Raw genomic sequence first — 6494 nt, forward strand, 5'->3', positions numbered from 1 at the left:
TCCGTACTTCGGATGAACGGGTAAATATATAATTATTACTATATTTAATATTTAATTACCATATGTTAATATTAATATTAATATTTAATATGTATAATAATAATAATACCATTTTTAACAATGGTGGTTGTTTTGCCGTGTTGATGGGTGGGTGGGGTGCTTGATGGGCGTGCTGGTAAACTGTTGGCTAATAGGTGGCGTGCTGAGTGGTGCGTTGCTGGATAGGGGTGGGGTTTAATTTCTTTTTCACTTTTCTTGATTTTAATTTATTTTGTTTACAGTAATAAATTATATTATTATTTTGTAAGTATTAAAACAAATAAATTTTTATAAAACACACTAGTATTAATACGGTTACATTAAAGTCCTAAAAATTAATAAATTACAATGCAATAAAGTTCTAAATTACTTTATTTAGTCCTAAATTACAACGAAATTAAAATTAAACTACTCGTCATCCTCATCCGACAACTGAATCAAGTTGCCGTACTCATCAAGCAAGTTTTTCTTCATCTTCATGCAACGCTTCCTCTCCTTCGGGTTCTTGATGTTATTAATGTCCAATGACGAAATCCATTTTGTGGCTTCAAATGCGGTTTCATACGTTCCGCCTAGGTGATTGTCTCCATTTAGAGAAGCTTTTTATGTACAACTTCGGTTTTGTACTCGTTAACTTGATTACATAACTCCTCAAATTTTGAAGAATTTGTTGAACAAGAGCTTTGCGTCGCATCGAAAGATGCGGAAGTCCTAGTCGCTTTCTCTGCTCGTTCCCTACCAATGGGTCTTTCAATCACGTCATTACCTAAAGCACATTCTCAGGACGGTCATCCGTGATGTCAATCGTGTGGACCGGATCCTCGTCCTCATCACGCAAACCTCCACCATAAACAGCTCCACCAACCGGAGCAGGAGTAAGCCACTTCGGTTTGTCTTTCAAAAATTCCCATGCATCTTTAAATACCCATGTTTTTTTCTCATTTATACAATACGCTTTTACCGCACCCTCGTAAAACTCTTGTTCGACTTTTCCACTACGCCTTAGATTACGTTTTTCATCCTCGTAAAAACCTTGAAAAGCTTTACAATCCTTGTCTACATAACGCCATTTTTCCGACAACGCATCTTCATTTCGAAACCATCCTTCATTGTTATCGTTGAACTTGCTGATGACGGTAGCCCACAGGTCTAATTGTATATGAGTTTTTGAACTAAAAAAGGAGCAATAATGCCCTCTTGTTTTATCAATAGGGAAGCTATTGCTCCTTTTTTTTTTACTTACATAATTTTCTTTACAAAGTAACAAGTACTTTTTATAGTTTGGTTGTATTAGCGTACATTTTCTTTGTATTTTTTTTATTTTTAGTATAGGTTTCTATTTCTATTCTATATCCTTTTCTTAATCTTTTCTGAAGTTTTATTTCCAAGTCAATTTCAATCAAAAATAGATAAAAATTTATTTTTGCTTATTTATTACTTTTATTATTTATTTTTATTATTATATTAAATTAAAAATTCACTAATAAATTAATAAAATAATATATAATATTCTAATTACTTTATCATCAATTTATAAATAAGAAATAGAAAATAGTAGAGGGGCGGATGTAGCCAAGTGGATCAAGGCAGTGGATTGTGAATCCACCATGCGCGGGCTCAATTTCCGTCGTTCGCCCATATTTCTTTTTCTGCTTTTGTGTTAAGCTGAATTTCATATTTACGTATGTGAAAAGAAGTATAAATATCTTCATATACTAAGCGCTCGCTAATCAGTACTGTATCTTCAAAATTGTAACTTTCCCATGGCATATAAGCTACTAATACGTTTTTACCTAAAGCAAGTTCGCCACCAACTGTAGCAGTACCATAGGCCAAAATTTGTCCCTTTTTAATGCATTTACCCTGCGGAACCTGGGTTTTTGATGCATACAAGTATTTTTGTTGGAAAGTTGATACATAACTAATGGAATCCTTAGAGTATCCCCCATTACCTGATAAAAGGATCTTTTCAGTATCGGTATAAAGAATCTTTTCCTCGTGTTTAGAATGATATTTTTTAGAGTTCCCAACAATTGGATTCTCGGAGGAATCAAGCTAACATTTCGCCAACCAGACCTCTTCGGCTGACGTCCATATTTTTTTTTTGGATTGGTTCGCGTCTAACTTCTTTGCCTTTTCGTTGGTGGCTTCTTTTTCTCCTAGCACCACCAGCATTTTCGGGTTCAACTTTCATTTGTGGTTAGGTTTGTGGTTGTGTTTGAGATTGAGTTTGTGCAAAAAATTGTTGAGTTTGTTGCGGGCTTAACCTGAGATCTTGTTGAATTTCTTGGAGTTTTTGAAGTTGTTGAAGGTTATGGATTTGTTGGTCAATATCTAGTCGTTGGTTCGTATTGAATGAGCTTGTGGTATAATTGGCAAAACCAAGTGAAAGTCGCGATTGGTTTGAAGATGATGAGACGGGAGTTGTCGGCTCATCGGTGCCGGTTAAGATGTTGTTGTATAAAAACCAATCATTTTGGTTTGAGTTTGACATTGTTGTGAAGTAGATGAAGTATATGAAAAAACTAGTTGATATATATATATATATATATATATATATATATATATATATATATATATATATATATATATATATATATATATATATATATATGAAAGTTAGAGTATACGTTGTAATACAACCGTTGCCATTTGTTTCTGTGACGATCGCTCCAAATCCATATGGACGAACACGTCATTCATCGATTTCATTGCGAGGTATTTGACCTCTATATGATACGTTTTGTAAACATTGCATTCTTTTGAAAATGCACACCATAAATGAATATTTAAATCAAAGGTTTTCGACATCTGATGATTTCTACATATAGACAATCACCGTAAATAATAGTTTACAATAGTACTTCCATTGACAATGCAGTCAAAATAAGATACATGGTGATGATTTGGTGAATGCAACGTTTCCTTGATAAATATGCCATGTAAGACTCCATGCACATAGCTTGTCTAACATATAAGCAAACAGCGGAAGACTTCTAGGAACCTGAGAATAAACATGCTAACAAGTGTCAACACAAAGGTTGGTGAGTTCATAGTTTTAGTGTTTCGCATAATCTGTATATAAAGGTGGACCACAAGATTTCAATTGTTTCATCCAGAAACGTTTATAAAAATATTCTACGAAATTGAGCACCCTGTTAACTAAACTTAACGTATATATAATTTATACCCTTTGTATAATCATCTTAATAATACACGTAAACCAACGTGTACGCTTCTCAAATAGCATACGTCCGTTAAAAGGCTAGTGCTCTAGCTCGGACGGGGATATCAAGCCCTATGGATTCATATACTACTACTCGCGTCCACCAGTTCTTATAACCAGCAGTTACTAGTTACCAAAGCTAAGGGATTTTCGGTTCAAACTCAGTATAGAATTTAGTATGTACTTGCGTCCATTGTTTAAAATAAAGTGCATATATTCTCAGCCCAAAAATATATATTGCAAAAGCATTTAAAAAGGGAACAAATGAAACTCACCTTAGCAGCATATAAAGTCGTTCACCAAAATGTGACTGAAACTCGGATTACCAAATAACCGTAGATCTCAACCTAGAGAACATATGTTGGTCAATAAATGTCTATTAATCTAGGTCAGGTCATAGTGTATCACAATCCTAATGCTCGAGATCGACATACAAAAGTTATCCAAAGTTGTTTCAAAAAGTCAATTTTGACAATAGTTTAACAAAACGAGACATGCCTTATATAAGATTTCATTTACTCGGCTGGTAATATTTAAAAATTCAATTTATCAATCTCGTAAACAAGTTGTTTAAATCTTAATTGCAGATTCAAAAGCAATTTCAATTAACGTCAATCATAATTCAGTTGATCATATTTTTTAATCCGTTCATCGAAATTACGCGATTTCTAAATGAAAAGTTATTGATTTTTCGCCAGCTTTTCAAAAACATGTATATCATATACCTTTTACCAGTAATATATGTATTTAATTCGTGATTCATTATAAACTATTTAATGACGAAATTTAGTATACAAGCATGCATAAACATATATACTCGAGCACTAGACATGTATACACTATTAATATATAAAAGATAAGATATGAATGCTCACGTATCAATATTGTGATTCAATATTGCAGGAAAGTGCGTAGACTTAACAGAGATGATAAACACTAGGTTTGACTTGCAAATATTACCCATAACCTCCATAATTATAACCCATAATTTTCTTAGCTCTATCCCGCTCGAAACCCATTTTGAAAGTGACACGCTCATGACCTCGTCGTAGTATTTTATGTATAATACTAATTAATAATACTAATAATAATAAGATTAATAATAATATTAATCTTATTAATAATAATAATAATAATAATAATAATATTAATAATAATAATAATAATATATAATACGAGAGAGATAGAAAGATGTGTGCAAACTGAATCAGAAGTCGAGCTTTTATACTTGTGGCCTGAATTCTACTGCCATGCGATCGCATAGTCTCCATGACCATTTCACATGCTATCGCATGGGAACATTTTCCAGCTCACATCTTGTTTAACATTTAGCTTGTCGACATATTAATATATAATATATATAATATATATAATTAATTATATATTATATTAAATTCACGTGCATAGTTGATTTGTAATTTTAGTTCCGATAAGTCGTACGTCATCACTCGACTTATGTCCCGATCCGATTTTTCGAACGTTCTTTCGTACATTTAGAAAACTTGCATTTTACGTTTCGTGTCACGTACCTTTGTCAAAATATAGCCTTAAGTTATCCATAAACTATACCACTCAAAGTATATCTTAAACTTTCGAGTGTTTTAGTCATTTACTTCTATAAATCATCGTCTCGCTATTTGTTAATATATATATATATATAATATATACATTTTCATTTTGAAATAGTGTTTTACTGTAGCAAAGTTTTTTTTACTGTAGCAAATAATGATTTTCGAAAACACTTATAACAACCCTCACTTTTTTCTCCTGAATTTACCAAGTTGTCCTTAGGGTTTTAATGTCATATTATGTGCATCATCATTAGGGTTGTTATCGATTTCGACAAACGAACTAAAAATTTATGCTTTCGTTAAATGATCGTATTTATTATTAAAACCCTAATATTATATAAAACCCAAAACCAAACCCTACCTATTAAATACGAAACCCTAATACCATTTAATAATAAATATTAAACCCTAACCCTAATACTAAATTAATTATATAAACTATATCTATTAATATTTAAATGTGACATAATATAACTATTAAAAACTAATAAGCTAATTAGAACTAAGTTAAAATGTAACAAAAGACATGGACTAATAAGTGAATTGAATAAATTAAAGGTATTTAAATAAATGTAACTTAATAATAATAATAATAATAACTTTAAAAAAATATATATATAAATATATAATACATGTATAATAATTCGGCAAGATGTAAAAACAAAAAAAAGAATTAAACTTGATCTTTTTAGTTAAACCAATCCTAGCCAAACTCAAATGCTTGTATCCTAATCTAATGAGTGCTTGATCTCCAAGTAAACTAGTGCAATTAAGAAACAAATTTGCAACTATAAAAGGCATCATGTATATCAAGTTATTCACCACAAATAAATCCCAAATCTGCTACCAATTTAGTCGACTGTTTTTCCCTCCAGCTCTCCAATCTGTCGACTAAACAAACCCTTAAAAACACCTGCTGCAGTCGACTAGAATCACCACCATCCAACCTGCTGTTTGTCGACACTTAAACCCTCCAAAACCCCCAGCCTGCAGTCGCCAAACATCACCATCCTAACAGCCCATTCGCCACTCTATCCTGCTGTTATTCAGCTGTGGTTTTCGCCACATAAACAACTCAAAAACCTGATGTGATCTTGCTTATTTGAGAGCCCAAAACAGACCCAAGACTGGTCCTTAGTTGCTGCTCGTTCTTGCTGTTGAGCTACTACTTCTGCGTGTTTAAAACATGCCCAAGAAACCTTTGGATTGGGTCGAATTATTGCTGTTTGTTTCTTCTGCTTTCTGCTTGATCAGATAGACCCAAATTGATTCCATTGTTGCTGTGTTTTGCTGCCTGCTTACTGTAGTGATGATGTGAAGCGAGGTGTATATAAAATAGTTATTAAATTTTAGCAGAAAACACTATTAAATACGATACAATTTTACACAAGATATTTATTTATTTATAGAATGGATATACTTAAACCTTGCTACAACACTTATAGGCAGTGTACCTAATCGTACAGTAGTGTAGTTTTTAGTAAGTCCGGTTCGTTCCACAGGGAAATCTTTAAACAAAGCTCAACGCTATATTAGTTTACTTTTATAAAAATACAAATATATATATATATAAGTAATATTATTATTATAAAGGGGGGTTTTTACCGTTTAATGACCGGTTTGTCGATTTTAAGATTTTAGTCGCAGTTAAAACCTAA

Source organism: Rutidosis leptorrhynchoides, chromosome 8 (assembly GCF_046630445.1).
Source record: "Rutidosis leptorrhynchoides isolate AG116_Rl617_1_P2 chromosome 8, CSIRO_AGI_Rlap_v1, whole genome shotgun sequence".
NCBI classification, from domain to species: domain Eukaryota; kingdom Viridiplantae; phylum Streptophyta; class Magnoliopsida; order Asterales; family Asteraceae; genus Rutidosis; species Rutidosis leptorrhynchoides.